The sequence below is a fragment of the Puma concolor genome, chromosome C1, assembly GCF_028749965.1.
Source record: "Puma concolor isolate L17-30 chromosome C1, mPumCon1.1.hap2, whole genome shotgun sequence".
Taxonomy (NCBI): Eukaryota; Metazoa; Chordata; class Mammalia; order Carnivora; family Felidae; genus Puma; species Puma concolor.
Genome location: NC_141674.1, coordinates 203,421,777 through 203,442,571, shown reverse-complemented (window position 1 = coordinate 203,442,571; position 20,795 = coordinate 203,421,777). Strand labels below are relative to the sequence as shown.

The 20,795-nt window shown below is 45.0% G+C and overlaps 1 long non-coding RNA gene across 1 annotated transcript in view; it reads left to right on the top strand.

The window, feature by feature from the left end:
• The first annotated feature begins 10,976 nt into the window (after window positions 1–10,976).
• LOC147578670 (uncharacterized) overlaps window positions 10,977–20,795 on the top strand; it is a 41,610-nt gene continuing 31,791 nt past the window's right edge. Inside the window, exon 1 of the long non-coding RNA XR_015254331.1 lies at window positions 10,977–11,077. This is a non-coding gene — a long non-coding RNA (uncharacterized LOC147578670). The remainder of the gene's footprint in view (window positions 11,078–20,795) is intronic.

Below are 20,795 nucleotides of genomic sequence, written 5' to 3'. Positions count from 1 at the left end.
AAAAGGGCAAAGCTCAGCAGTGTTCTAGGTCAGAGTATAAGCAATGATCTTCTCTAGGTTGTCAAAGATCAGGTGGCCTTCCTGCACTCTGTGACTACGGGTGCAAAGATTTCATTACCATTTAGTAAGACGGTGTGGCCTGCCATTTTGGCTGCATCAGAATCTGCTACCTCCACGACTATCCCAATATCTGCTTCCTTTAGGCTGGAAAATCATTAGCTGCATCCTTGGTCACAGCAACACCTGCATCCTGTCTCTCACAGCCTACCGCAATGATCAGCTTTTGCTGGGGAGATGTCCGGGCAAAGATGATTTCCATCTGGTTGGTTATGAGCTCATCCAGAGGCTCATGCATGACTTATGTCCTGCAGCTCCATACTGGCCACCACAGTGGCTTTAGCAGCCTATTCACTAACTCGCTCCACGCCAGGGTTGAGGCATTTTTCAAGGTCTTCCACCATGCCACAGTTGGCTGACGTGATACCTACACACACTCTTGGTAATACTTCAGCTACGAAGAGACAGTTACCTGTAATCATGACAACCTTGATCCCATCACTTTGGCATTTGGTAAATGCATCAAGTGCAGTGGACTGAAGGGGATAGATTGTTGACAAGAGCTCACGAAGCAGACGTTGGAGGTGGGAAAGGTCACGGTACCCCTCAACTGAGTAGATTTCTGAGAACTTGTTTGCTGGCAGGTGGAGGTGGTAGAGAGCAAGACTGTGTCTCCTCTAGGCCATCTAGCTCCATACACACTATGTGGAAGGCTTTTGATGCGCCTTGTCTAGAGGCTAATTTAAGACATTAATAATGATGGTGCTGTGCTCTCTAAAACCTTCTCAGGGGCCCCTTCATCATCATGAGGGAGCATTTATAACTGGAGCCATTCATGTTCTCTATGAGGAGCTGAAATTTATTGGTAGAATCCAAAGAGATTTCAGGCACTTTGCAGGTTTGATTTCCTAATTTCCATCACAGCACCCACAGTAACCTCTGAGAATTTCCAAGGGTAGCTTCTGAGGCATCTCCAAGCAAAGCTTGCCTGATGATGGGGACATTTTCCTGTCCTGGTTTGAACCCAACTTTGTGATACAATGTTATTATCTTGAATGAGGAAGCTCAGATTCCAGAGCCTCAGGCAGAAGAGTTAGTGTGTCGGTTCTTTGTGTCAGCCACGTAGATCTGATTGTCAGATCGCCTGTGGGTCCTGCTGTGAATCCAAGCCTGTCAGTTTTGTCAGAACAAATGACAGAGGTGGAAAGAGGGTCTCCATTACTTCCAGATTCTTCAAGAAGTTCTTCTTTGTCATCCATTTTTCTGTCACTAACAAGGTGACAGTGACAATGACCAGGAGGCCCCCAGGTTCATGGGCCACAACGATACCAATGAGGAAGATGACGGAGTCCGGGCCGTAGTTCGTGGGCACTCTTCATAATGAAGAAAAGGGTGCCGGTGAAGTGACCTCTCCTGCCTCAATGTAAGCACAGTGCCCAATCTTGGAAGCTACGGGTGTCTTCTCATTTCCAATTCCTGAAGCCAGTGAGGCAATCTGTCCAATGATGGTCCTGTTGCCTGTGTTGGTGACTGTGCCAGTTGCTGTGCCTTTTAACTAGGTTGCAGAAGAGAAGCTAGTGTTCTTTGTTTCAAGGAGATTGCTCTGAGTACAGTGAGAGGAGCAGGACTGGGACTCAGACTTCTGAGTGAGGGATAAGTCATCTACGCCACCTCCCTGAGAAGTCAGCCACCTGATATCTGTGGGAATTTGGTCTCTTCCTTTAATTTCCACCATGTACATTGTGCTCTCTTTGTATCTCAGACGACAAGAGCTCGGAGAGGAATAATTTAGCAAAACTGTCCATGATGTAGGTGCTTTTCACCTCTTGGTTATAAGCAAAGATCCCCACAACCAGAGCAAGCACATAACCCCAGAACACACTGCCTGGGGATACAGACTCATCATCAGAGTCCTGAATCCCAAGTGTAAGCTTGCACAGGACAGCTCTTGTCTACAGAAGAATGGAAACTCCCTAGACCATCTGTTGCGAAATTTGACCATCTCTGATGTTTCTTTGAGGGTGTTGGGCCTGTCCTGAGCCAGAAGCTCTGCAGCTTTCATGCTGGAATGATTTGAATATCATCTAGACCACAGTTGTCCTTTACTTCCTTATTGTTGAATTTCTGATCACCCAGGTTACCTCTTTCTTGCATGCCTCTTTCTAGTGATTTTTTAAAAAAATGTTTATTTATTATTTATTTCTGAGAGAGAGAGAGAGAGAGAGAGAGAGAGAGAGAGAGAGAGACCAGGAGAGAGGGAGACAGAGAATCCTAAGCAGGCTTTAGGCTGTTAGCACAGAGAACCTGAAGCTGGGCTCGAACCTATGAACTGTGAGATCATGATGACCTGAGCTGAAATCAAGAGTCAGACGCTTAACCAGCTGAGCCACCCAGGCACCCCTCTAGTGACTTTTTAATGAGTTCCAAGCAGTTGTTCTTCAGGCTCCCTTACGTCTCCCTGCCACCCTCTTGGGGTGTTTTCTCTTGGTCTTTAGTTCCACTAAGATGCACAAAGTAAATTTTTGGCATAGTCTTGCCCATGATGCTGATAACATGGGTGCTGGTGGAATGAGGTTGGTCATAGGGTCATGGGCCAGAGGAGGGCGCAGTTCCAAAGTGTGAGCCATACTAAGGGCCTGGAGCCAAGGGTCCAGCTGTGGGAACTTGAGGTAGGGATGCTGAAGGGCCAATCTCAGCCTGGAACCTCTACTGGCACCCGGCAGTCCAGTGCATTTGATGCCTGCTCCTGGTTGTCTGTCTTATTTCTCTTCATTTTCTTATCTACTTTCCCAGATTGAAAACCTCCTGAGGGCAGAGCCTGTGTTTGTTTCATCACTGTAGTCTCATCACCTGGGAATTCAGAATAGGTATTCTTTGAATGACTAAATAACCTCATAATTTGGGGCCCATGGGTTTGTGGCCACCACTTGGAAAATAATGTAGCCACCGACTGGAAGAAATAAAGCCTGAATGAATGGGCTTCATCAGGCGAGAAGCCTGAACCAGGTAGCAGTTCTCAGCTGGAGGGCCTGGAAATCCTTGCAGGGAATGAAGTACACAGGTCAATCTCAGCCTTCGTTTCTGCATCTGCAAAGTCAAGAGGAAAACAGGGGAGTGACAGGATTCACCTCTTGGGGTTGTCAGGATGCAACGAGAGAATTCACAGAGAGCACGAATGATATTCCTGGCCCTAAGTAAGCACTCCAATGTAATTATTAATATTAATGCTACAGTTAGTAATCACAATAGAAAAGTAATGTCGTTTTTTACTGTAGAGACTGGAGCTCTATTAACCATAACATTCTATTAACCATTAACTGCCTATGACACACAAGGCATTGTGGAGGAGAAGACACGTTAGCCCGATTTAGCATGATCCAGAAATCCATAGGTAGTTGGCTGGCAGCAGCATCACTGTCCCTGTAGAAGGGGTGCTTGTTAGAGTTCACAATGATATTTTTGGTAGTTATCAACTTTGGAAGCTTCACGTAGAGGTATTTCAGTTGCCTTCTAAAGAGAAGTGAATATGTTTATGTTAATATAAATAAATGTGTCACCCCTCATGGAGACCTTGAAGGATGGGAACATGTCTTATTTAACTCATTGTCCTTCATGTCCAGCACAGGGCATGAGGGCAGGAGTTGCTAAATGCACTTTCCGAATGACATGTATTCATGGAAGGCATTGACGTTTGACATTGGCTCAAAATAATCCAGCACCAGCGGTGATTGAGTTGTGATGGGACTGAATCCAAGAGCTTTTTTAGGGACCCAGAAGTTCCCATTATCTTATGGCACATTTTGTAACCACCGACCCTGTTCTCACTGAAACCCACCCCAGCTTTGAATCTAGCAGCTGTCTCTACAGAGAAGGGAGAGTTAACCACCAGATTTGTCCTAATTGTAAGTTATTCAATCTGGGCTTTGGAGGGATATGGACTGATGTAACCCTCATCAATTCCATCAGCAACGCCATTAACAATTTTAAAAGTTGGGCTGATGTGGCTTATCAAGGGGCCTTGACTGCTATGATGCCATGGCCTGGCTTGATGCCCTTGGCCAAAGCCAAGTGTTGGGTGGGTAGCTTGGCTCTCTCAATGGCCTGCCTGGCCTGTGCTGGTGGTATGTGTCAGGGCAGCAAGAATGTATTGCCTAAGCTAGGAATGTGGACCATCTCCGAAGGCTAGAGGAGGAGAGGAATGGAGGGAGGGAGCTCTCGTTCTGATGGAAGGACAAGAGAACAGGTTGTCCAGAAGGACACGTAAAATAGTTTTTGGCTCCAGTGACCTTGCTGTTATCCACAGTTACTCACAGTCAATCATGGGTATTGTTCTGGGGCAGGGTGAGGGCGGAACCAAACGGGAGCAGATGACAGGGCGTGTTCCGGATCGAGTGTGCATAGGTGGCATTGGCATAAAGAGGGTGTGGCTGGGGATGCCATGACCATAAGGGAAGCCCCTAGTCTGAATCCTTGGAAAGAGGTCTACTCATCCGAGGGATGTCTTCAGAGCCCATCTTTTCAAAGAGACACATCCTGATGTGATGGTTGGAAGCACACCAGAAGTTCTGTCTTCTCTCCATCCTCACCTTTCCTCCTCCAGGTAAAAAAAGGTCACTAATAATCTCATTCCTATTCCTTTGTTTGTTGCTAATTAATTTTAGCACATGAAACATTTTAAATAAGAACAGGTTCATCTCACTGCGTTGGAATTTGAGCTTGCAAGGCAGGGCCTTGGGGCCTTGACATGTTTTGTAGAAAAGGCAATGCTGTATGGCGATCCTCTGTTACCAAGTGCCTTTCCCACCTCTTCAAAGTGACTCATCCCACAGGTGATAAAGCCGCTACGGTCTAAGTCTCTGGTTCAGGGGACTTAATAGCATGAAGAATATGTTCTTTTCCCTCTCTGCTGGCATCCTAACCTTTTGACATTCCTAGAATATACCCGGTTTTTTCCTGCTTAGAGACTTTATTTCCCTGGTCTTTGCATGACTGGCTCTTTTTCATTCTTTCCATCTCTGTTCAAGGTCAGCTTCTCAGAGACGACTTCCCTACCTCTTGGTGTCTAAAGTAGATGTTCCAGGGGGCTCCTGGGTGGCTCAGTCGGTTGGGTGTCTGACTTCAGCTCTGGTCATGATCTTACGGTTTGTGGGTTCGAGCCCCGCGTCGGGCTCTGTGCTGACAGCTCTGAGCCTGGAGCCTGCTTCGGATTCGGTGTCTCCCTCTCTCTCCGCCCCTCCCCTGCTCAAGCTCTGTCTCTGTGTCTCTCAAAAATAAACATTAAAAAAATAAAAAAATAAAAAAAAAAACGAAGTAGATGTTTCAACTCTCCTTCTTCCAATATGCTCTAGGACAACCTTCTAGCTCTTTCTCTTATGGTCCTATTCACAACTCTAACTGCATTGATGCACTATTCACTTGCCTTTTTTTTTTTAAATTTAAATTCAAGTTAGCTAACATACAGTGTAGTCTTGGCTTCAGGAACAGAACCCAGTGATTCAACTCTTACACATGACACCCTGTGCTCATCCTGAAAAGTGCCCTCCTTAATGCCCATCACCCATTGAAACCATTCCCCCACCCACCTCCCCTCCAGCCATCCTCAGTTTGTTCTCTCTATTTAAGAGTCTCTTATAGTTTGCCACCCTCTCTGTTTTTATCTTATTTTTCCTTCCCTTCCCCTAGTTCATCTGTTGAGTCCCTCAAATTCTACATATGAGTGAAATCATATGCTATTTGTCTTTCTCTGACTGACTTATTTCACTTAGCATAATACCCTCAATAATACCCTCAATAATACCCTCAATAATACATTGTTGCAAATGGCAAGATTTCATTCTTTTTCTTTTCTTTTTTTTTAACAGTTATTGATTTTTGAGAGACAGAGAGAGCGTGAGCAGGGGAGGGGCAGATGGAGAGGGAGACACAGAATCCAAAGCAGGCTCTAGGTGATGAGCTGTCAGCACAGAGCCCGACGCAGGGCTTGAACTCACAAACTGTGAGATCATGACCTGAGCCGAAGTCGGCCACTTAACCGACTGAGCCACTCAGGTGCCCTAGGATTTCATTCTTTTTCATCACCGAGTAGTATTCCATTGTATGTATGTATGTATGATATACATTGACATTGACATTTGGGTTCTTTCCATAATTTAGTTATTGTTGATAGCGCTGCTATAAACATTGGGGTGCATGTGCCCCTTTGAATCAGCATTTTTGTATCCTTTGGATAAATTCCTAGTGGTGCAATTGCTTGTTTCTTATCTTCAAAGGGTTAGGTCTGTGAGGACAGGCTTGTTTATTGCTGTATTTTGGGGGGCTCAGGACAGGCCTAGCATACCTAAAACATTTGAGTCTCTATCATGCATACTTCAGTATTTGGGGGAATTCCTAGGTGTGTGAGCTGGACAGTTTCTCAAAGCTTGAGGTCTAGTTGGGAGGACAGAAAGTTTGTCAGTTGGCATTCATGGTAAATGCTTGAGGGAGAACAGGGTGTAGCTTGGGGAAACACCCACACAAGTCTGCAGAAGTTAGGGGAGGCTTTCTCCTGGAAAATAGAAGAACTGAGACCCAAAGAAAGTAGTAAGTAGCTGAAGAAAGAGGAGAAGCGTTTTGGGCGGAGGGCATAGCATGTGCAACAGCCTGGTGGGAAAGATGCTATTTCTGAGGACCCGAGAGCTGTTTGGTAAGTAAAAGAAGATGGGTGGCAAGAGTTGGGGATGGAGACATAGCAATGGCCTAGGGCACAGCCTGTTGAAGCCATACTAAATTCGATTTTGTTCTGCAGGAAGTGAAAAGCTCCCAAAGAGTTGGAAACAGAGAGGCGAGATCCAGTGTTCACTTTTGAAGGGTCACCCTGACTTATGGGGAGCAAAGTGTTGGCGGGGCAAAAGTAAAGAAAGGGTAGACATATGCGGGATGTACGTGTGGTCCAAGGGAGCAAAAATGACAGCCTGAACAAGGAAGGAGACCGTGGGGCTGGAAAGCAGGGGAATGTTCCTTAATATTTAGGGGCAGGGTCCAGACAGAGGATTGACTATGGGGGAAAGGAGTAAAGGCCTGGAGTGCTTGGTGAGACTTGGACAGAGATAAGGACAGGGCCCATAGGACCTGGGCATGTGTAGGGGTGGGGATAGCATTCATGGAGACAGGAGGGCCAGGGGGAGGAGAGGAACCGTGCACATCACCACCTTTGGGTCATCCCTCTTTTCCTTTTTTCCTTGGGAAGTTCCAGCTGCCCTAGAGGTCCAGCACAAGGGGCATCTCCTCGAAGTTTCTTCTGAATTCTTTTCTGAGATATAGCACCAGCAACTGGCTTCTGCCACTTGTGCATGATTTCATCCAAGTTAATCCCATCTTTCCAACTAGGTTGCGTACTCCTTGGGAACAGAGCCCTATGCCCCAGGGACTGCCAGGGGGCTGAGTACATGGCAGATGTTGGGTCCTTGGGGACCGCGTTAGTAAGGGTTCTCCAGAGAAACAGAACCAATGGGATGTGTTTGTCTATAGGAAGAGATTTATTATCAGGAGTTGGCTCATGCAGTTATGGAGGCTGGAAAGCTCAAAATCTGCAGTGTGGGCTGGCTGGAGACCCAGAAAGAGCTGATGGTGCAGATGAAGTCTGAAGGCAGTCTACTGGAGATTTCCCTATTACTTGGGGAGGCTGTTCTTTTTGTTCTATTCAAGCCTTAGGCTATTTGAATGAGGCCCATTCAAATTTTGGAGGGTGATCTTCTTACTCAAAGCCTACTGATTTAAATGTAAATCTCATTCAAAAACACCCTTTATTTATTTTTAAAAGAATTTTTTTTTAACATTTATTCATTTTCTGAGAGACAGAGCCTGAGCAGGAAAGGGGCAGAGAGAGGGAGACACAGAATCCGGAGCAGGCTCTAAGATCTGAGCTGCCAGCACAGAGCTTGACGCGGGGCTCGAACTCACAAACTGCGAGATCATGACCAGAGCCCAAGTTGGATCCTCAACCAACCGAGCCACCCAGGGGCCCCTAAAAGCATTTTTTAATTTTTTTATTTTTTATTTTTGAGAGAGAGAGACAGAGACAGAGTGTGAACAGGGGACAGGCAGAGAGAGAGGGAGACATAGAATCCGAAACAGGCTCCAGGCTCTGAGCTGTCAGCACAGAGCCTGATGCGGGGCTTGAAATCACGAACTGCGAGATCATGACCAGAGCCAAAGTCAGACCCTTAACTGACTGAGCCACTCAGGCGCCCCTCAAAAATGCCCTTTAAATTGACCCCTAAATTCACCATCACAGGGGTGCCATGAGTGATTTTACACAAGTTCTAATCAGGCTTTTAAGCCAAGTTGGTGGTCAGGTTGGCAAGGCTGTGACTTCTTGGATTTCACAGGCACATTTAGAAGCTAAAAGAGAATACCTGATCCTAGAGAGGTGAAGTGATGTTCCCAAGGTCACCTAGCAAGGTAGGGTCAGAGCCAGGAGTAGTGGAACCCGAGTTTCTAGACATCCAGGCCTGTGTCTCTTCTATATCTCACGATGGACAATTTGCGTGTGTGTGTGTGTGTGTGTGTGTGTGTGTGTGTGTATGTCTCCCTGTCAAGAGGCCAAGGTGCCTTGTTGGACGTGTGACTTCTGGTTTTTAATTTGGAGATTATAAAACGAAGAAAGGAGATAAATTTCTCCAGCTGTGTATTCTTTGTTAGTGAGCTTCTAAAAACAACAATTTAGACTGGAATTCAGGAAAGGTATGACACGTCTTACTCAGCCCTTCATCCAAAATAGCTAGTTCCAGGTCACTGAACCAAGGCAACCTTGTTCCTGGGAGCCCTGGACAGTCTGAGATTGTCTAGTGAGTCCTGAGGGCAAGGTAGAAACAAGTTGGAAGGCACAGGCAAGATTTAGGATCCAAACTAGAAGGTGGGGGGTCACCCAAGACCAGAGTTGCCCACTTGTCTCCAGGCCTCACACAGGCCCAGAATCCAGAGTTCCAGCTTTGTATGAGTTTGGAAGTTTTGGATGAGCATAGGGAAATTAGGTGAACCATAGAATTTAGGCCAGAATACTCAGGACACATCCTGGATCCTGTTAAACTCTGCTCCAGGGTTACTAGGGTGTGACGACTGAGCCTGGGGTCCAAGTGGCTTGGGTTTAACTTCTCTGTCTCTGTTTCTCCATCTCTCTCCGTCTTTCTTTCTCATGGGCTGGAAGGTGCCCGCTAGCCTGTTCTGCTCCACTGCAGGTATCAGAGGTCTGCATGTGAGGCCTGGCTTCTTAGGGGACCCTTACTGCTCTCTTCAAACTCTCTGGGCAGCAACAAGAATTCTAAGCTGGTGGCCTCTTCTTCTGCAAAGTCTTTGATGCAGTAAAATTCAGCATGATCTAAGTGGACAGCCCTTTGAGGTTGCATTAATAAAATTCGGTCTATATAATTTCAGTATTTGTCAAGGCAACAGAATCAGATACCGGTTAGGTCCACATGATGCCAGCTACCCAGATGGAAAAGAACAATCCATTTGTCACTTTGGCCCACTGACATTCCAGAGAGCAGAAATTCCCCAACTTTCAGAATCTGTGACATGGTAGTGACTGGATTCGTTGTGCTTTCTTTCTTCTAAAACTGCCGTATGGCTGGATTTCATGTTCTTAGCTAAAGGGATTCATATTTAGCTTAGTACAAAGGAACTGGGAGCCCCGTAGGGTGTCACATGGGGGAGATGGGTAGTCAGTGCAGTTTAGCCACTTTTTCACACACCCCCAGAACCACAGGCCTTTCCTTGAGTGCTATAGTTCAGAGAATACCTAATGGGTAAATGCATTTGGCATCAAGACTCTGGGAAACAGGGAGTATGGCAATTGGGGGGCATCATTAATTTTCAAGAGCGTGGTGAATGTTTGGAGCTCTAATCAATCATGATTGCTTCTTCTTTTTTTTTTTTGAATTTAAATTTTAGTTAGTTACCATATAGTGCAATATTGGTTTCAGAAATAGAATTCAGTGATTCATCACTTATCTACAACACCCAGTGCTCGTCGAGGCAAGTGATCACTTCTGTACGCACCAGAGCGCTTGTGGAAAACCAAACTGGGATCACAACGGGCAAAGAGCAAAGGCCTGGCTGGTAGACCCGTGCCTCAGAAAAACAAAAAGAGAAGACATAGAAACCCTAATGGGTGGATGGAAGATGGGTTGGTCTTCATTTCCACTGTTCTTTTTCCATCCATAGAATTGCTCAATAGTTGGATAAAAGGAGTTCCGTAGATGTTATGGATTTAGAATTTTAGGAAAAAATGTGATAGGACTCCTAGTAAATTTCAACTTAAGCTGTGTGCAGATTATTTTGGGAGGCACTGTGGCCAGTTCTCTGCTGAAGCGAAGGTCAGAAGGAGGGGTGGTAGCGACCACGACATTGGTTGCCAATATTGGTATGTGTTGTGGGGTGGACTGGCTGGATATTTGCAGCCTGAACCATTGAAGAGCAGAGCTTCACCCCTGCCCAACCTCTTCTCCAAGCCATGTGTGGATTCTGGAATAGGAGCTGCTGGTGGACAACAGCAAAAATTCCAGGACAGAACTTTCTAGATTTAGAGATCCTTTCTTGGTGGGAAGAGACAGGAACTTAAAGTCTGGCCTGGAACCACACAAACTAATACATCTGGAGGCAGGAATCTCAAATACAAATATCTGAGTATTAAGGAAAAATCTGGAACAAATTAGCAGTAAGAGAGACCTGGGGCAGGAAGGAGAACTGCAAATTTGTTTTGTACTTGCCCTTGATTTACCACTGGCTGACCCAGGGCTGAGGGATGAGGAGTGGTGGGTGGGAGATGGGGCAGGGAAGCAATTGTTTAGAAGGAGAAGCCAGTACTATTTAAAGCTGCAAACAAATACAGCTGCAGGTCATGGGCAAGGGCAGTCAATGACCTTGTGGATGCTGATGAACCACAGCTATAAAGAACTCAGAGACAAGAGTTTGTGTCCCTGGATTGGCAGATTCTGAAGGAGGTTCAAAGAGGAGAGGGTCTGGAAGCCCAGCACGAGGTCAGGTTAGCATCACTACTGAGCTGTTTCTGCTTTGCTAAGGGATAGCATTTTAGGATCTGCTGATGGTCTGCACAGCGTACCAAGGGACAAGTGCAGAAAAAAGCAAAGCAGAGAACAAGAGACGAATGTTGCCAGAGTAGAGGAGAAAGAAGTGAGAACTGGAAGGATTCCCAGAATCCATCTCATCTACTCTTTGAATGTCCAGAAATAGGGGGACTATGAAGGGTGTCGGGGCAGGGGGCAGGGATTTGTCCTCTGGGCTTCTCCTGGGTGTTATGATGCAGCAGGAAATGAGAAGAGGCTTATGTTAGGTTCACAATAGTCCTCACTGCTGATGGCAGTAGCTTGAGCAACGTGTCTTTGGGGGATGGAGAAAAGGTGACAAGCTACCGCCTGGGTAAATGTTGAATCGGAGCAAGCAGCAGAAAAGGTAATTTCAGAACATATTTCGGGGGGTGTCTCTGGAGTGATCCTGAGTGATATTTCAGTATTTCATGTTTCCCTCATATCCACAGGAAGCCTGCAGCTGGAAGGACAGTTTAAGAAGGGTGAGGTAGGGGAAGAGGTCCACACTATTGAAAGAAGCAGCATGAGCTGATGCCCACCATGAAGATCTTTTGGGGTCTTCACTCAAGAAATGTCTTTTCTGAGGTCCCTTCCACTCCCCAGGAATGCAGGGTTTCCCTCACCTTATTCTCACAGGTCCTGGGGAGTACTGACTTCAGAGAGATCTGGGGGCTGGCAGATGCTGTTCCATCTAGAAGACCCTGCTAATAATCGCAGCTGCATTTGCTAGGCTGTTGAGTCCTGATTCTGCTACTTGTGTCAGGGCTGAGATGGTGGCTAAATATCACCAAGGAATGTGGTTAAAACCAGAGTCTAAGACTCCTTCCTGGAGATCCAGATTCAGAAATTCTGGGGAGGAACCTGCAATCAATATTAAATTTTTTTTTCCTGATGGATCTAATGCGTAGCTGGGGTTGAAAACCTCTGTGTCTGGAATTGTTGCTCAGCGTTGGGTTTTTACCTTCTAGAAGATTTTGATGTAAAACAGATAGCATCAGCCTAACATCTGCAGTGCTCTCAGACCATTATAAATAATGGCAGTAAATGTTGAACAAATATGTAAGATTTATATATACATTACATAGGACTCAAAGATAAATGTATTTGTGTTACTGGAATGTCACAATCAATCTAGACAATGACAAAATATGTAGGCACTTAACTGGAACACGACTTCTCTTTTAATCTACACAAGGCGACCTTCCTCCCTTTCACCATCTTTTTGGTTTGCTCAATTTTCAAAGCAGTTTCTCTCAAAGCGGCTTCTGGGGCATAGAAGCATAAGCCCTATGCAGCATGCAAGGGCTTCTTGGGGAGAAGAAGGACTTCAGAATCCTGTGAGGAATGGGATTTTTCAGGTTGTGTTTGTGTGTGTGTATGTGTTTGTGCATAAGCACATGCATGCCTACTTTGCGACATTTGATAGGTTTCTAGATGTTTGACAGAAATGCCTTACACTCAGCATGTAATCTAAGAAGTGCAAGTCAAATGGGTGGGGTTGCTATCAACATGTAGCAAAACTTTCATGATCTAGCGATGGAATTAAGTTGACAACGTGGCCATGACAGCGAGGAGGCCAAGGCGAGTACTGGGAAGGGGATCTCGTCAGTATCGTCCTTCACCTTGGGGAGGGGATGGATTGATTATCCAACAAGGTGAAGAGTGAGGAGCCTGAAGGAACTTGTATGGCTTCTGAGGATTCCTACAGAGAACGTGGATTTTGTCAGCTCCTCAAACAGGTTAGCAAGCCAACAGGGCAGCTTCCCCAAGGCTGGAGATAGTCTTCGCTGCAAACCAGTTGTTTGCTTGATAAACAGAACAAACCCCCGGAGAGTGTGGAAAGAGAGGGGTGCGGCCGATGCCTTTGGCTGACAGCACATTCAGAAGAGCTAAGAAAACAAGGGTATAAACTCTAAAAGTCTTTTAGGTTTCGTTTACTCAGGCAAAAAGGAGTCCAGACTACAGCAATTAAGTGAGCTTGATGACTAGAGATGGCTGACCTGGCAAAATCAGAGCTGCAGTCCTTTCTTCCCTGGCAGTAGACTGTGTGTCTTTACCTTCCTTCCCCCGTCCTCCCCTCCGCTCCCCTCACACACATGTTCTTTTTCTGCCTGTGAAAGCTCAAGTTCTCTCTTTCATCTGACTCATTTTTCTTCCAGTGGAGGGAAATACACACATTGAATCTTATCGTTTCCCAATTATTTCATGCAGGAAAGTCTTATCTCTCTGGGACAACCAGGACTGTGTATTATGCTGCTATTTCTTTCCTTTCTTTTTTTTTTTCAACGTTTATTTATTTTTGGGATAGAGAGAGACAGAGCATGAACGGGGGAGGGGCAGAGAGAGAGGGAGACACAGAATCGGAAACAGGCTCCAGGCTCTGAGCCATCAGCCCAGAGCCTGATGCGGGGCTCGAACTCACGGACCGCGAGATCGTGACCTGGCTGAAGTTGGACGCTTAACCGACTGCGCCACCCAGGTGCCCCTCTTTTTTATCTTTTTTTAGATCCCCCCCCCCTTTATCTCCCTTCCTCCCTCTCTCTTTCCCTTCCTTTCTTCTACCCAAGGTCTGCCTAGCTAGTGGTGGGTCTATGTTGAGCCTTCATTCATTGTTCTGGTCATTCACTAAACCATCTGCGTTAAGCACCTGCTATGGGCCAGACACTGGGCTATGATCTGCAGGTACAGACATGAAAGCCATGCTCGCATTCTTCAGGGTTCATACTTCAGTAGAGAAGATCTCAGATGCTAGTCAGTCAAGTTACATATATGTGATTTGTTGAATGGAATTGAATCTCTATTGTTGACATTTACAACTTTAGAAATGGGTAAGTTGGAAAGATTTGAAAACAGATTTGATTTTATTACTTTTTTCTTTTTTTGAGAGAGAGCAAGAGCGCAAGCAGGGGAGAGAGGTAGAGGGAGAGAGAAAGAAAGAATCTTAAGCAGGTTCTACACCCAGTGTGAGTCCACCGTGTGGCTCGATCTCACGACCGTGACATCATGACCTGAGCCGAAGTCAAGAGTCAGACGCTTAACCGACGGAGCCACCCAGCTCCCCCCGACCCCCCCAAAACAGATTTTAAAACCACCCAAAGGACCAAAATGATGAAAACAATCAAACATGGCCAAGGGATGTTGGCCCTATTTGGCTCTGTATGGTGCCTATAAATGATCTACCTCAGAGAAGGACTGGTTTCTAGAGGGCTCCTGCACTCCTGTGATAGCTCAGGTAACAGAAGTGCAGGCAGGTGAAGCCCACTGACCACACATTGTAGTCACCTGTGACTCTTACCCTGTGACATTTCTCTCCAATTCTCCCAGTGCTTGGCATACTCTCCAAAGTCCAAAGAACTTTCCTCAAACTGCCTCGTCGCTCTGGCCTTTGAGAATCAGTTTCTCCTTCAGGGCTCGCAGAGAGGTAGAGGGGAGGGGAGGAAACCGAAGAAATAAAAAAATATATATATATCAGTTTAATAATCCCTCAAATTGTAAAAATAAACAAAATCTTCAGGGGAAACACACATGATTCGGAGGAAGGGCTAGGTGTCTGTAAAAGGGCCTTTTCCCATCGAGAAAAATCTGTTCTTGCTGCAGAGAAACTCAGATGAGCTTCGGGGTGCACAAAAGATCACTTTGGAGTAAGCTTTAATTTGATCTGGGGATGGAATGTACTTAGCACACCTCCTTTTTCAAGAAACTGATATATTTCCAGCTTGTAATTCAGTTTACTTAAGATGAGGACCAAATAGGTCTTGGCATTTCCGGGAAGTCTAGAATGGAAAAATTTCCTGTGCGCGTGCACAATCTTCACCCTTATGGGTGGGGGCGGGGGGGGGGGGTCGTCTTGCACCAAGCTCCAGCAATTTAAATCCCGTATGGCCATTTGGGTGTTATCGCGTGAAGAATATTGGCTGTGGAATATTCCCGCGGAAGTTAACTGGTTGAATTCTTATTTGAAAAAATGTCAAATATTTCAAATACACAATGCTCATGCTTGGTATACAGTGAGTCCTGTCCTTCCTGGACAAGAATGCACACCTTGAGGAAGTGACCTGTACAGATAGACCCCTATTGGTAGAGGAGCCTCTGGGTTCATTACCAACAATAGCGGATTTGAGGTTTTGAGACCTCAGGAATACATCAAATTGGCTTATGACTATAAAAAGGGATTTGGGGGCCTTATCTCTCAAAGTATGAGAAAATAAGTAATTGTAGAAGATTGGGCCTACAGACATTTTACAAGTTACAGGAAATATAGCCTGAGGAATTCTGTATGTTTTTCTGGGCTATGAATTGTTTTAATGGTAGCAGTTTGGATGATTTCTTCTCCGTTCACCAGGGAATCCTCTTTCCTCCCTCAAACGGGGAAAGTGGGCTCATAAAATAGTCAGAAGACTCAAATTAGAAACAAGAGAAAATACTCTAACTCTGTTCTTAAGAAAGGGACAAAAGCACTAGGCAGCTCTGTTAGAAATCTATTCTTGGCTCGGTTGTCTTTGTATCTGTTTGTGCAGGTTAAATCAGACTATGTCTTAACGACTTACGAAATTTTGTTGCACTGATGTGTACAAACAATCAGCCATCACCTTGAACTTGAAAATCTGTTCCATAAACATTTGCATGCCTACATTGTGCCAGGCACTGGAGGTGGGGCTGGATAAGACCTCAGGTCTCCTTGGGTGAGTCAAATTGGTGACCTGGCAATGGAGGGCCCCAAGTCTCAAAGTACGGAGCCGCTCTGCCTTTTGTCCCAACCAACATGTGGCATTGAGCTTGACCCAAGGAAAGACAGGAACGTTTTCAAGGACGGAAGGGTATCTAAAGGGTGCTTCTTCTGAAATGCTAGTTTAGACTGACCATCCACATCATCATGATCACAGTCACTATGATTACGTTTCATTTGAGCTTCCGCTGCAGCCCTCAAGATGGTGGCACGCTTTCTATGGGAAGGGAGGGTCAGGAGGACTTGCCATTTCTAGGGAGTCAACTGAAGAAGCCAGTTTTGCTATTTTTCATAAAGGTGATATGGCTTAGGAAGTCACGTGGGCAGCCTAGTCACTAATAAGACTCTTTAAGATGTCACCCCACCATGAAACCATTAACATAAGGCAGGGAAAACACTTAAAGGAACAAGATCAACTTCTTCACCAACTTCTGTTAGGGGATATTCTTGGGCTTCGGTGTTCTCCTAGGGTGTGGTGCCAACAGTGTGTGTGTGTGTGTGTGTGTGTGTGTGTGTGTGTGTGTGTGTAAGAAAAGGAGAGAGAATATTAGTGCCATATGTGACTCTCAAAGATAATTCTCCTTAATGTGCATACCAAAGATAAAAATTCGAGCTCATCTGGCAAATATTCTGGTTTCCTTTTACTGTGGACTTGCCCTTCTAGAGTCTGCCTAAGACTGTAAGAGGAAATACGCTTTATGTTACTGGCCTTCTGGACATGCGGAGAGGGCTCCTTTGGCTTTTCTCATCTTTCTCTTTTTTCTAGAGCGGAAGTATTCTTGGAGGACAAGGCTCCCTTTTCCCAGTCCAGATGAGGAAGTGATGATGGAAACTGGGGTTGAGGCTGGGGAGGGGAAGTGTTAGCCAAGACCCCTGCAGTGCTTCTGAGGCCATCTGTTACTCAGGTTTGGTGGGGGCTGCTGCTGGGCGGGAGACTCACGGAACCTCCTCTTCCCCAGAAACATGCCGCTGAGTCCAGTGTGGGCTCAGTCACCTACCCTGAGAAGCACAAGTGGATATGAGGACAAGTGGGAGAAGCTCTGCGACCAAGAAATTCTTGGTGATCTCAGTGGGCTCCCTAATCTCTCAGCAAGTCTTAGGGAACCAGAAAAAAAGCCATCAGTGTTCAGAGGAACTTAGGGGTCACACGATGATAGGATCTGGTGGTTGGTGACCAGTGACAATATATAAACTGAGGCCAAGGGAATGGAATTGGCTTACCCAAGGTCACTCTGGTTGCTACTGGCTGAAGCAAGGCCTCCTGCATCCCAGCCCAGAGTTCTTCCTCCTGTACCATGAGACCGTGTGCTTGTGAGTGTCCTCCCTGGAGATTTTGGGGTGGGATCATTCTGCTTCTTGGTCTCAGTTGTGACCTATGGGATTTCATCCCACTTTGTTCTTCCCAGTCAGACCTTTTATTCCTTGCTTCCTGTGCTGTAGGCCTCTGCTCACCCACCCTGAAATTCGGAAAAGAAAGAGAAATCTGAGTGACCCAGGGAAAATCTTATTGCAGACAAAACCCGTCCCAGGCCCTCCCGGCTTTGTTCCATCAGCAATCTTGAAATCAATTTTCTTTGGCCTGCCATCTGTAGGATTTGCACAACTCCAGAGATGTCCCGATTCTCAGCAGTCCTGCTGGGTCACCATGCCTCAGTCAGAATTTGAAATTTGCTACTGTTCCTTAAAATCATTTTTCAAGGAGTTTGCAATATCAGCTTGTCTTATCTTGCACTCAATTAGTTTTTGGCTCTGATTTATTTATTTATTTTTTTTCTCTTAGAGTTTGAATTGGCTAACAGACCTGTTGGTTTAATCCATCACCAACTTGATATAAATTGTTTTTGGGTCTTACGTAGGGCCTGGCCCCAGGTAAAATTGTGAAATAGCTGAAATGTGTTTCTGGCATCCAACCACCTCCCTCTTCAGCCCCTGTCCTATCTTGTGCCCTGTCTTTCCCTGGGTTTGCCGGGTGCTAGCTGTTTCTCTGGAAAGTATTTGAGAACTACAGCCACTTTTTTTCTAATTAACCAATTATGTGTGTATAATAACAGCATTTCTAAGACAATTTAGGCATCCTCCCATCCCCACCTTTTTAATTATGGCTGGAGGTCAGTGGTCTCTAAACTTGGTTGATCATAGAATATCTGGAGGTTTTTCTTTCAAATACAGGTTCCCAGGCCTCACCTAGAGAATAAGAATGGAATCCCGGGGTAGTGCCTGGAGATTGGTATTTTCTAATAAGATCTCCAGGCGTTTCTGATAATTAACCATGGACCTCCAGAGGGAAGTTTCCTTCCAACCCTGAGATTTTGTGTCCTTACAACTTTATTTTCATCACAGCCCTGGGAAGAATGAACATCATCATCATCACAACAGCTAATTTATTAAGCAATCATGATGTCAAATTCAGAGCTAAGCACTTTATATGAATTATCTCAGGGATGAGGACATTTTTAATTTTTCTTCGACAGTGGAAAAACTTAAGGCTCATGAGGCCCGGTAGAGAACTGACTAGAATGTCTTAAAATTCCTGAAACTGCTAGTGGAGTAAAACAAAAAACCCTCCAAATCATATTCTCCATTCTGGGTTCCAGGGTTCTTTGTAGGGCATAGGGTCAATGAAGGGGGTCTCAAGTCATACGATCTGTAGCCCAGCTGTGAAGTCCTTCAGGACAGGGAATGTGTTTTTTATTCTTTCTCATTCTTCTACCCCAACACACCCAAGCATCCTGCTTGGCAGAGGGAGGGTCCTCTGGATGTTTGCTGAATTGGAACTTTCTGTAATCCAGCTCTTCTAACTTCTGGCCCAGGGCATTTCTACTAACTGGGACTTAATGAAAGCCAGGACCCAAGGTATACATTGGAACAGGGCTTAATTTGTTGTACCATGGACAGGTATTTGGAACTGTAAAGACTCAAATCATGCAACTTACAAAGAAAATTGTCTCTAATGCTGGAATTTCAGGCACCTGGACAGATAAATCAGCTTTGGAAAGATATAGACAATAGCCCCATGTATAAATGGTGACTTGTTTTTCAACAAAGGCACCAATGCAGTTCAATGGGGGAAAAGGAGGTTCTTTTCAGTGGATGGTACTGGAGAAACTGGATGTGTGTGTGTGTGTGTGTGTGTGTGTGTGTGTGTATGCATATACATACATATATATATATATATATATATATATATATATATATATATATGATAAAAAGAAACTCTTGGTCCCTAACTCATACCAAAAATAAAAGTTAATTTGAAATGGGTTTATTTATTTATTTATTTGTTTATTTATTATTTATATTTGTTTTTTTTATTTTTTATTTTTATTTATTTATTTTTAAATGTTTGTTTATTTGAGAAAGAATGAGAGAGAGAGAGAGAGAGAGAGAGAGAGAGAGCACAAGTGGAGGAGGAGCAGAGAGAGACGGAGAGAATCTTAATTAGGGTTCGTGCTGTCAGCACAGAGCCTGATGCAGGGCTCGAACTCATGAACCGTGAGTTAAGAGTCAGATGCTTAACCAATTGAGCCACCCAGGAGTCCCTGAAATCAGTATATATTTATATGCGGAAGCTAAAACAATAAGCTTCTAGGAGGCAACAGAGGAGAATACCTTTGAAACCTTGGGGTAGGCTAAGATTTCTTAGGCAGACCACAAAGTTAATAACTACAAAAAATTTGAAAGTTTGGATCTCATCAAAACTAAAAAGCAAATTTCTGCTCATCACAAGATATTAAGAATGTGGGAAGAGGGGCGCCTGGGTGGCGCAGTCGGATAAGCGTCCGACTTCAGCCAGGTCACGATCTCGTGGTCCGTGAGTTCGAGCCCCGCATCAGGCTCTGGGCTGATGGCTCAGAGCCTGGAGCCTGTTTCCGATTCTGTGTCTCCCTCTCTCTCTGCCCCTCCCCCGTTCATGCTCTGTCTCTCTCTGTCCCAAAAATAAATAAACGTTGAAAAAAAAAAAAAAAAGAATGTGGGAAGACAAATTATAGTATGGGAGAAAGCATTTGCCAAAAGACCAGTATCCAGAAAACCCAAAGCGCTCTTACAACTCAGAATATAGAATCACTATACTGTATAGCAGAAACAAAAGAAAATGTTGTGTTAATTACAATGGAATTAAAACAAACAAATAGATAAACAAGCAAGCACAGGATGAGTGGGCATTTCGCAAACAAAAGTATCCAGGTGGACAATAAGATGCTCAGTATTATTAGTCATGAGGGAAAGGCAAATAAATTAATAGAGGTCTTACTGTACACACATTAGAAGGGCTCAACTGAAAATGACAATACTAAGTGTTGGCAAGAGTGTGAAATGCCTGGGACTCCCACAAGCTGCCGGTGGTAATATAGAATGCTGTCACCGGTTTGGAAAATGGACGTCTTCCAATAAATGTCAACATATACCTACTCTGCAACCCAGTGATTTTACCCCTACGAATTTACCGAAGAGAAATGTAAATTTGTGTCTGAGAAGGACTTGCCTGGGAACGTTCAATAACAGGTTTATTAGTAAAAACCCCAAGCTGGGAACAACCCAGTGTCTCTCCACAAGATATGAGGTCAGTAAGGGCACCTGGGTGGCTCAGTTGGTTGAGCGTCCAGCTTCGGCTCGGGTCATGATCTCTCAGTCCGTGAGTTCGAGCCCCACAATGGGCCCTGTGCTGACAGTTCAGAGCCTGGAGCCTGCTTTGGGTTCTGTGTCTCCCTCTCTCTCTGCCCCTCTCTCACTCACACTCTGTCTCTCAAAAATGAATAAATGTTAAAAAAAAATAAGAAAAGATATGAGGTAAATAAGTTGTAGTATATTAATAACATGGAATACTATTTGGCAATAAAAAAGTCACTGACAAAAACAGCATGGATGATTGTCAGAAACAGTAAACTGAGAGGAGGAAGCCAGTCAGAAAGAGTTTATACCGGAAGATT